Source organism: Phyllobates terribilis, unplaced genomic scaffold (assembly GCF_046119375.1).
Source record: "Phyllobates terribilis strain yellow unplaced genomic scaffold, ASM4611937v1 Scaffold_1__5_contigs__length_1240528914, whole genome shotgun sequence".
Taxonomy (NCBI): Eukaryota; Metazoa; Chordata; class Amphibia; order Anura; family Dendrobatidae; genus Phyllobates; species Phyllobates terribilis.
Window position 1 is genome coordinate 1,047,467,228 of NW_027362761.1, and position 12,204 is coordinate 1,047,479,431.

Genomic DNA, 12,204 nt, shown 5'->3' on the forward strand with positions numbered 1-12,204 from the left:
GGAACTGTGAGATTCACTACGTGCACCACTGGTATTTTGTGGAAAAGCACATGTAAGATTCTGCAACAGTCTCTGCTGATACTCCTGCATGCGTGCATCCCTTTCTATGGCAGGAATAATTTCTGCAAATTTACTTTTGTACCGGGGATCTAACAGTGTGGCAACCCAGTAGTCAGGATTATTTCTAATTCTCACAATTCGAGGGTCATGTTGCAGGTAGTGCAGCAAGAAGGCACTCATGTGTGTTGCGCATCCAGGAGCACCAAGTCCCTGTTGTGTTGGTGGCGAGGTAGCAATCATGCTTCCTTCCTCTGTCCTCTCCCCCCAACCTCGCACAACAGAAATGTGATCAAGGTCTCCCTCATCTGATGAGTCTTCCATCAGTTCGTCCTCCACTTCTTCCTGGGCTCCTGCACCTTCCTCACTAGTTTGGCTGCTACCATGCGCCCTGGTAAAATCATCTCCCCCACCCTCACATGCCTGCCGCCTTGGTGCTGCCGACCGTCTGGACCTTGCAGATGTTAGCCCTTCCGCATACAACTCCTCCTCCTCTACTTCCTCCACCTCCTCTTGTGCCACCACCTGACTCCGAATTCTGTTTAACATGTGCTCCAGCATGTAAATCACCGGAATAGTCATGCTGATAATGGCATCGTCAGCACTAAACATCTTCGTCGCCATTTCAAAACTGTGCAGAAGGGTGCATAGGTCCCTGATCTGAGACCACTCCTCCAGCGTGATTTGCCCCACCTCTGAATCTCGTTGGCCCAGGCTATACGTCAGAACGTATTGCACCAGGGCTTGTCGGTGCTGCCACAGTCGCTGCAACATGTGCAGAGTTGAATTCCACCGGGTAGGCACATCGCATTTTAGCCGGTGAAGTGGCAGGCCCAACGACTTCTGTAGAGATGTAAGTCGCTGAGCTGCGGGATGCGAACGGCGGAAGTGAGCACACAGCGACCGTGCCCTCTGCAGAAGGCCATCTAGTCTGGGATAGTGGGCTAAAAATTGCTGGACAACCAGGTTCAACACGTGAGCCATACAAGGCACGTGTGTGACATTGCCCCGGCGAAGGGCCGCACCCAGGTTTGCAGCATTGTCGCACACGGCCTTCCCTGGTTTCAGGTCCAGTGGAGACAACCATTCATGAAATTGGTTCTCCAGAGCTGACCACAACTCCTCAGCTGTGTGACTCACATTTCCCAGACATTTCAATGTAAAAACCGCCTGATGACGTTGAGCCCTACTGCCAGCATAGTAAGGAGGTGTGCAGGATCCCTTCTGCGCAGTTAGAAAGCTTGTGGCATGACCAGACAGCCTTTGGGTGCAGGTGGAAGACCGAGAGGAGGTTGAGGAGGCAGAAGCAGTGGAGGAAAAATGACATAAAGAGGATTGACGCACAACTCGTGGGGACGGCAAGACTTGGACAGCAGCCCCTTGTCCTGCTGTCACCATAGTTACCCAGTGCCCAGTCAGCGACATGTAACGCCCCTGTCCATGCCTACTCGTCCAAGTGTCTGTGGTGAAATGCACCCTGTCACACACAGAGTTTCTCAAAGAAGCGGTGATGTTGTGTGCGACATGCTGGTGGAGCGCAGGCACACCTTTCTTTGAGAAGTAGTGCCGACTGGGCATCTGGTACTGGGGCACTGCGACGGACATAAGGTCTCGAAAATCCTCTGTGTCCACCAGGCGGAAAGGCAGCATTTCTGTAGCCAAGAGCTTGCAGATGGTGAAATTCAACCTCTTAGCTTTCTCATGGCTAGGAGGAAATGGTCTTTTACTTGTCCACATCTGAGGGACCGAGGGCTGGCTATTGTGCTTAGACGGGGTTGATAAGGGTGTCCCCGGCAAACTGCCGGTCTGTGAGGAAGATGCAGGCGGACATGTTAGGTTGCCTTGATCCAAAGGTGGTGCTATCGATGTCGGACAGCGCTCAAGACCAGCTGGTGTTACCACCTCCAAAGAAAATGATGACCTGCCAATCACGCTGGCTGTTGCGGGTAAAGAGGTGGCAGGTCTGCGCCCCAAAACAGGTGTGACTGCTGTCCCCCCAGTCACAGAGGATGAAGAGGCCGCGGATGCACAAGATATGGCAGACGGTGGTTGGCTCGGCCGGCTAGACCGCATTGTAGCACACTGAGCTTCCCACTGCAACTTATGCTTCATGTCCATGTGCCGGTTCATGCATGAAGTACTCAAACTATGTATTTTTTGGCCTCTACTTAGCTTTTGCTGACAAATGTTACAGATAACACGAGTTGGGTCATCTTTATCGATCTGAAAAAATGCCCAGGCTATGCAAGGCTTAGCACCCATGCGACCTGAAGAGCCACCACGACTTGTGGTGAGAGGCAGAGTTGTGTTTGAGGATGCAGTTGTTGACGTGCTTCCAGTACTACGTCTCTGTCCAGGAAGGCGCAACCTGAACTCGTCGTCACTAGCATCTTCCTCCACCTCCTCTGCTGACCTCATCTCTTGGCTGACTGTGGGTTGACAGTAAGTGGGATCTCCGACCTCATCATCATCACCCTGTGCGTTATCACACCCGTCGTCCTCAGAGCCAACCTGTTCCTGCCCTGACAAAAAACTAAAGTTGTCGCTCCAATCAGGTATTTGAGTCTTATCATCGTCTTCCTCATTGTCTCCACCAACAGGAGTTACAGTTTGGGAATGAGGGTCTACATTATGGTCAGAACCTTCTGCGTCTGGTCCTGGATCCGACTCATAAAGATTCTGGGCATCAGTGCAGATCATTTCCTCGTCTGGATTCACAGAAGCGCTGGAGTCGACCTCTGATTCCCAGGCTATAGTATGAGTAAACAGCTCTGCAGACTCAACCATCTGTTCTACCTCATACTCAGATGGGCAGCTGGAGATTTGGGAGCTGTGAGGAAGCAAGTGCGATTTGGGTGACAACTTTGAGGACTGGAGTATTTGTGATGTTGAAGTTGATGTGGAGGAGAGCCCACTTAAAGGAGCACTTGATATCCGTTGAAGCACCTGCTGTTTTTGTGCCTCATCTGGAATTTGTAGCGATTGGCGTGGCCGTAAGAAAGGGATCTTATCACATTGTCCGCTAAAAGAAGTAGACATTTTAGTTTGGCTGGAAGATGGTCTTTCTTCTGCACCTACCCCACGGACACAACCTTTTTTCCCCTTCCCAACACGCCTATTCCCCTTTCCACCAGCAGCAGGCCTTTTTCCACTCATTTTGGTGGTTAACTAATTCACAACTCTGGAGTTGTTTGCACAAAAAAACAATGGATGGTAACCGAGCAGAGCTGAGTGGCCAAACTGTGGTATTAGGCCAAAACTATTGGCTGGGTTAGATGCAGAAAAAAATTATTTTTAATTTGCAACCTGATGGAGGTCAGTATAGATGGACTAATAGACCAAGTCCCACACACCGCTAGAAGCCCAAATATTTTTTCAGAGCTAGATGCAGAAAATTTTTTTATTCAATTTGCAACCTGATGGAGGTCAGTATAGATGGACTAATAGACCAAGTCCAACACACTGCTAGAAGCCCAAATATTTTTTCAGAGCTAGATGCAGAAAAAAATTATTTTTAATTTGCAACCTGATGGAGGTCAGTATAGATGGACTAATAGACGAAGTCCCACACACTGCTAGAAGCCCAAATATTTTTTCAGAGCTAGATGCAGAAAAAAATTATTTTTAATTTGCAACCTGATGGAGGTCAGTATAGATGGACTAATAGACCAAGTCCCACACACCGCTAGAAGCCCAAATATTTTTTCAGAGCTAGATGCAGAAATTTTTTTTATTCAATTTGCAACCTGATGGAGGTCAGTATAGATGGACTAATAGACCAAGTCCCACACACTGCTAGAAGCCCAAATATTTTTTCAGAGCTAGATGCAGAAAAAAATTATTTTTAATTTGCAACCTGATGGAGGTCAGTATAGATGGACTAATAGACCAAGTCCCACACACCGCTAGAAGCCCAAATATTTTTTCAGAGCTAGATGCAGAAAAAAATTATTTTTAATTTGCAACCTGATGGAGGTCAGTATAGATGGACTAATAGACCAAGTCCCACACACCGCTAGAAGCCCAAATATTTTTTCAGAGCTAGATGCAGAAAATTTTTTTATTCAATTTGCAACCTGATGGAGGTCAGTATAGATGGACTAATAGACCAAGTCCCACACACCGCTAGAAGCCCAAATATTTTTTCAGAGCTAGATGCAGAAATTTTTTTTATTCAATTTGCAACCTGATGGAGGTCAGTATAGATGGACTAATAGACCAAGTCCCACACACTGCTAGAAGCCCAAATATTTTTTCAGAGCTAGATGCAGAAAAAAATTATTTTTAATTTGCAACCTGATGGAGGTCAGTATAGATGGACTAATAGACCAAGTCCCACACACCGCTAGAAGCCCAAATATTTTTTCAGAGCTAGATGCAGAAAAAAATTATATTCAATTTGCAACCTGCTGGAGGTCAGTATAGAAGGACTAATAGAACAAGTCCCACACACTGCTAGAAGCCCAAATATTTTTTCAGAGCTAAATGAAGAAAAAAATTATTTTTAATTTGCAACCTGATGGAGGTCAGTATAGATGGACTAATAGACCAAGTCCCACACACTGCTAGAAGCCCAAATATTTTTTCAGAGCTAGATGCAGAAAAAAATTATTTTTAATTTGCAACCTGATGGAGGTCAGTATAGATGGACTAATAGACCAAGTCCCACACACTGCTAGAAGCCCAAATATTTTTTCAGAGCTAGATGCAGAAAAAAATTATTTTTAATTTGCAACCTGATGGAGGTCAGTATAGATGGACTAATAGACCAAGTCCCACACACTGCTAGAAGCCCAAATATTTTTTCAGAGCTAGATGCAGAAAAAAATTATATTCAGTTTGCAACCTGATGGAGGTCAGTATAGATGGACTAATAGAATGATGCTATGCCCAAAAGATTTTACTTCACTAGGTGCAGTAAAAAAATTGGTATTCTATACACAGGTGGTATATCTTGCAACACAGATAGGCTACTCCACTGACTAACACACTCTGCAATAGGCCAAAAAGGATTAGCTTTGCTAGATTCAGCCAAATGCTGTGAAAAAAACTTGCACAGCACTGGCACAGACCTGCCTGGCAAAAACTGATAGGAACTGATGTAACCTAGTCCTGAAAAGGACTTCAATTACAATTAGTCTTTACTCCCACAATCTATCTATTTAAGAGCACAGACCTGCCTGATAAAAGTCGTAGGAAATGCTGTAACCTAGTCCTTAAAAGGACTGCAATCACAACTATTCCCTACTCCCAAGCTATCTGTATATTTGTGCGAAAATTGGCTTGAAATTAACAAGGTATAGCGCACACAGCAACAGCGGTGCCGTCTAACACGCAGCTGCAGCAGTGAGAAAATGGTGGCGACGGGGAAAATGGCTTGGTCTTATAGGGCAAGGACATGTGACATACACTGCCAATCACACATGCCCTTGCTTGTGTGAAAAAAAGCACTTCGCTCCGTGTGTGCGCTGCTGATAGGCTGACAGATTGCACCTCCCCACTGCAAATGCGGGAAAGAGAAAAAAAAATGGAGATCTTCATTGTTCCTGCAGAGATCCATCCCCTGCCCCTCCCCCCGCCCCGCTGTACACTCAAACTGCGTATTAACATTAATTTTCATCATTACTGAGAAAAAATCCAGTTATGATTTTGGTGCACGAACAGTTATCGAACATAACCTCGAACAGCCGAATTTTTCTCAAATTGTTCGTGTTCGCCGACCGGCTCGAACACCGCCCAAAACAGCTCGAATTTGAGATTGGCGAACAGTTCGAGTAGAACAACGCTCATCTCTAGTTGCAAATTCAATTTAATTTTTTTCGGCATCTAGCTCTGAAAAAATATTTCGGCTTGTAGCAGTGTGTGGGACTTGTTCTATTAGTCCATCTATACTAACCTCCACCAGGTTGCAAATTCAAAATAATTTTTTTCTGTAACTAGCTCTGAAAAAATATTTGGGCTTCGGCTTGTAGCAGTGTGTGTGACTTATTCTATTAGTCCATCTATACTAACCTCCAGCAGGTTGCAAATTCAAAATAATTTTTATCTGCATCTAGCTCTGAAAAAATATTTGGGCTTAGGCTTGTAGCAGTGTGTGGGACTTGTTCTATTAGTCCATCTATACTAACCTCCAGCAGCTTGCAAATTCAATATAATTTTTTTCTGCATCTAGCTCTGAAAAAATATTTCGGCTTGTAGCAGTGTGTGGGACTTGTTCTATTAGTCCATCTATACTAACCTCCACCAGGTTGCAAATTCAAAATAATTTTTATCTGCATCTAGCTCTGAAAAAATATTTGGTCTTCGGCTTGTAGCAGTGTGTGGGACTTGTTCTATTAGTCCATCTATACTAACCTCCAGCTGGTTGCAAATTCATTTTAACTTTTTTATGCATCTAGCTCTGAAAAAATATTTCGGCTTGTAGCAGTGTGTGGGACTTGTTCTATTAGTCCATCTATACTAACATCCAGCAGGTTGCAAATTCAAAATAATTTTTATCTGCATCTAGCTCTGAAAAAATATTTGGGCTTCGGCTTGTAGCAGTGTGTGGGACTTGTTCTATTAGTCCCTCTATAGCAACCTCCACCAGGTTGCAAATTCAATACAATTTTTTTCTGCATCTAGCTCTGAAAAAATATTTCGGCTTGTAGCAGTGTGTGGGACTTGTTCTACTAGTCCATCTATACTAACCTCCACCAGGTTGCAAATTCAAAATAATTTTTATCTGCATCTAGCTCTGAAAAAATATTTGGGCATCGGCTTGTAGCAGTGTGTGGGACTTGTTCTATTAGTCCATCTATACTAACCTCCACCTGGTTGCAAATTCTATCTAATTTTTTTCTGCATCTAGCTCTGAAAAAAAATTTCGGCTTATAGCAGTATGTGGGACTTGTTCTATTAGTCCATCTATACTAACCTCCACCAGGTTGCAAATTCAAAATAATTTTTATCTACATCTAGCTCTGAAAAAATATTTCGGCTTGTAGCAGTGTGTGGGATTTATTCTATTAGTCCATCTATGCTAACCTTCACCAGGTTACAAATTCAATCTAATTTTTTTCTGCATCTAGCTCTGAAGAAATTTTTGGGCTTCGGCTTGTAGCAGTGTGTGGGACTTGTTCTATTATTCCATCTATACTAACCTCCAGCAGGTTGCAAATGCAATATAATTTTTTTCTGCATCTAGCTCTGAAAAAATATTTCGGCTTGTAGCAGTATGTGGAACTTTTTCTATTAGTCCATCTATACTAACCTCCAGCAGGTTGCAAATTCAATATAATTTTTTTCTGCATCTAGCTCTAAAAAAAATATTTGGGCTTCGGCTTGTAGCAGTGTGTGGGACTTGTTCTATTAGTCCATCTATACTAACCTCCGGCAGGTTGCAAATTCAATATATTTTTTTTCGGCGTCTAGCTCTGAAAAAATATTTCGGCTTGTAGCAGTGTGTGGGACTTGTTCTATTACTCCATCTATACTAACCTCCAGCCGGTTGCAAATTCAAAATAATTTTTATCTGCATCTAGCTCTGAAAAAAAATTTGGTCTTCGGCTTGGAGCAGTGTGTGGCACTTGTTCTATTAGTCCATCTATACTAACCTCCAGCAGGTTGCAAATTCATTATAATTTTTTTCTGCATCTAGCTCTGAAAAAATATTTCGGCTTGTAGCAGTGTGTGGGACTTGTTCTATTAGTCCATCTATACTATCTTCCAGCAGGTTGCAAATTCAAAATAATTTTTATCTGCATCTAGCTCTGAAAAAATATTTGGGCTTCGGCTTGTAGCAGTGTGTGGGACTTGTTCTATTAGTCCATCTATACTAACCTCCAGCAGGTTGAAAATTCATTATAATTTTTTTCTGCATCTAGCTCTGAAAATATATTTGGGCTTCGGCTTGTAGCAGTGTGTGGGACTTGTTCTATTAGTCCATCTATATTAAACTCCAGCAAGTTTCAAATTCAATCTAATTTTTTTCTGCATCTAGCTCTGAAAAAATATTTGGGCTTCGGCTTGTAGCAGTGTGTGGGACTGGTTCTATTAGTCCATCTATACTAACCTCCACCAGGTTGCAAATTCTATATAATTTTTATCTGCATCTAGCTCTGAAAAAATATTTCGGCTTGTAGCACTGTGTGAGACTTGTTCTATTAGTCCATCTATACTAACCTCCACCAGGTTGCAAATTCAATATAATTTTTATCTGCATCTAGCTCTGAAAAATTATTTCGGCTACTAGCAGTGTGTGGGACTTGTTCTATTAGTCCATCTATACTAACCTCCACCAGGTTGCAAATTCAAAATAATTTTTATCTGCATCTAGCTCTGAAAAAATATTTGGGCTTCGGCTTGTAGCAGTGTGTGGGACTTGTTCTATTAGTCCATCTATACTAACCTCCACCAGGTTGCAAATTCAATATAATTTTTATCTGCATCTAGCTCTGAAAAAATATTTCGGCTTGTAGCAGTGTGTGAGACTTGTTTTATTAGTCCATCTATATTAACCTCCACCAGGTTGCAAATTCAATATAGTTTTTATCTGCATCTAGCTCTGAAAAATTATTTCGGCTTCTAGCAGTGTGTGGGACTTGTTCTATTTGTCCATCTATACTAACCTCCACCAGGTTGCAAATTCGAAATAATTTTTATGTGCATCTAGCTCTGAAAAAATATTTGGTCTTCGGCTTGTAGCAGTGTGTGGGACTTGTTCTATTAGTCCATCTATACTAACCTCCAGCAGGTTGCAAATGCAATATAATTTTTTTCTGCATCTAGCTCTGAAAAAATATTTCGGCTTGAAGCAGTATGTGGAACTTGTTCTATTAGTCCATCTATACTAACCTCCAGCAGGTTGCAAATTCAAAATAATTTTTATCTGCATCTAGCTCTGAAAAAAAATTTGGTCTTCGGCTTGTAGCAGTGTGTGGGACTTGTTCTATTAGTCCATCTATACTAACCTCCAGCAGGTTGCAAATTCATTATAATTTTTTTCTGCATCTAGCGCTGAAAAAATATTTCGGCTTGTAGCAGTGTGTGGGACTTGTTCTATTAGTCCATCTATACTAACCTCCAGCAGGTTGCAAATTCAAAATAATTTTTATCTGCATCTAGCTCTGAAAAAATATTTCGGCTTGTAGCAGTGTGTGGGACTTGTTCTTTTAGTCCATATATACTAACCTCTAGCAGGTTGCAAATGCAAAATAATTTTTATCTGCATCTAGCTCTGAAAAAATATTTGGTCTTCGGCTTTTAGCAGTGTGTGGGACTTGTTCTATTAGTCCATCTATACTAACCTTCACCAGGTTGCAAATTCAAAATAATTTTTATCTGCATCTAGCTCTGAAAAAATATTTGGGCTTTGGCTTGTAGCAGTGTGTGGGACTTGTTCTATTAGTCCATCTATACTAACCTCCAACAGGTTGCAAATTCAAAATAATTTTTTTCTGCATCTAGCTCTGAAAAAATATTTGGGCTTCGGCTTGTAGCAGTGTGTGGGACTTGTTCTATTAGTCCATCTATACTAACCTCCAGCAGCTTGCAAATTCAATATAATTTTTTTCTGCATCTAGCTCTGAAAAAATATTTCGGCTTGTAGCAGTGTGTGGGACTTGTTCTATTAGTCCATCTATACTAACCTCCACCAGGTTGCAAATTCAAAATAATTTTTATCTGCATCTAGTTCTGAAAAAATATTTGGTCTTCGGCTTGTAGCAGTGTGTGGGACTTGTTCTATTAGTCCATCTATACTAACCTCCAGCTGGTTGCAAATTTATTATAACTTTTTTCTGCATCTAGAACTGAAAAAATATTTCGGCTTGTAGCAGTGTGTGGGACTTGTTCTATTAGTCCATCTATACTAACATCCAGCAGGTTGCAAATTCAAAATAATTTTTATCTGCATCTAGCTCTGAAAAAATATTTGGGCTTTGGCTTGTAGCAGTGTGTGGGACTTGTTCTATTAGTCCATCTATACTAACCTCCAACAGGTTGCAAATTCAATCTAATTTTTTTCGGCATCTAGCTCTGAAAAAATATTTCGGCTTGTAGCAGTGTGTGGAACTTGTTCTATTAGGCCATCTATACTAACCTCCACCAGGTTGCAAATTCAATATCATTTTTTTCTGCATCTAGCTCTGAAAAAATATTTCGGCTTGTAGCAGTATGTGGGACTTGTTCTATTAGTCCATCTATACTAACCTCCACCAGGTTGCAAATTCAAAATAATTTTTATCTACATCTAGCTCTGAAAAAATATTTCGGGTTCTAGCAGTGTGTGGGATTTATTCTATTAGTCCATCTATACTAACCTTCACCAGGTTACAAATTCAATCTAATTTTTTTCTGCATCTAGCTCTGAAGAAATATTTGGGCTTCGGCTTGTAGCAGTGTGTGGGACTTGTTCTATTAGTCCATCTATACTAACCTCCAGCAGGTTGCAAATGCAATCTAATTTTTTTCTGCATCTAGCTCTGAAAAAATATTTCGGCTTGTAGCAGTATGTAGAACTTGTTCTATTAGTCCATCTATACTAACCTCCAGCAGGTTGCAAATTCAAAATAATTTTTATCTGCATCTAGCTCTGAAAAAATATTTGGGCTTCGGCTTGTAGCAGTGTGTGGGACTTGTTCTATTAGTCCATCTATACTAACCTCCAGCAGGTTGCAAATTCAATATAATTTTTTTCTGCATCTAACTCTGAAAAAATATTTGGGCTTCGGCTTGTAGCAGTGTTCGGGACTTGTTCTATTAGTCCATCTATATTAAACTCCAGCAGGTTGCAAATTCAATCTAATTTTTTTCTGCATCTAGCTCTGAAAAAATATTTGGGCTTCGGCTTGTAGCAGTGTGTGGGACTTGTTCTATTAGTCCATCTATACTAACCTCCAGCAGTTTGCAAATTCAATATATTTTTTTTCGGCGTCTAGCTCTGAAAAAATATTTCGGCTTGTAGCAGTGTGTGGGACTTGTTCTATTACTCCATCTATACTAACTTCCAGCAGGTTGCAAATTCAAAATAATTTTTATCTGCATCTAGCTCTGAAAAAAAAATTGATCTTCGGCTTGTAGCAGTGTGTGGGACTTGTTCTATTAGTCCATCTATACTAACCTCCAGCAGCTTGCAAATTAAATACAATTTTTTTCTGCATCTAGCTCTGAAAAAATATTTCGGCTTGTAGCAGTGTGTGGGACTTTTTCTATTAGTCCATCTATACTAACATCCAGCAGGTTGCAAATACAAAATAATTTTTATCTGCATCTAGCTCTGAAAAAATATTTGGGCTTCGGCTTGTAGCAGTGTGTGGGAATCGTTCTATTAGTCCATCTATACTAACCTCCACCAGGTTGCAAATTCAATCTAATTTTTTTCGGCATCTAGCTCTGAAAAAATATTTTGGCTTGTAGCAGTGTGTGGGACTTGTTCTATTAGTCCATCTATACTAACATCTAGCAGGTTGCAAATTCAAAATAACTCTTATCTGCATCTAGCTCTGAAAAAATATTTGGGCTTCGGCTTGTAGCAGTGTGTGGGACTTGTTCTATTAGTCCATCTATACTAACCTCCACCAGGTTGCAAATTCAAAATAATTTTTTTCTGGATCTAGCTCTGAAAAATTATTTCGGCTTGTAGCAGTGTGTGGGATTTGTTCTATTAGTCCATCTATACTAACCTCCACCAGGTTGCAAATTCAATCTAATTTTTTTCGGCATCTAGCTCTGAAAAAATATTTCGGCTTGTAGCAGTGTGTGGGACTTGTTCTATTAGTCCATCTATACTAACCTCCAGCAGGTTGCAAATTCAAAATAATTTTTATCTGCATCTAGCTCTGAAAAAATATTTGGTCTTCGGCTTTTAGCAGTGTGTGGGACTTGTTCTATTAGTCCATCTATACTAACCTTCACCAGGTTGCAAATTTAAAATAATTTTTATCTGCATCTAGCTCTGAAAAAATATTTGGGCTTCGGCTTGTAGCAGTGTGTGGGACTTGTTCTATTAGTCCATCTATACTAACCTCCACCAGGTGGCAGTATACCAGTATTTATGTGATATTGTGGTTTGAGGGTGGCTGGTCGGAGGTATATATACATTCCTGGAAGGAACTGGTGGTATATATACGTCCTGTCACATCACGTGCCGCAATAGTCGACATAAAT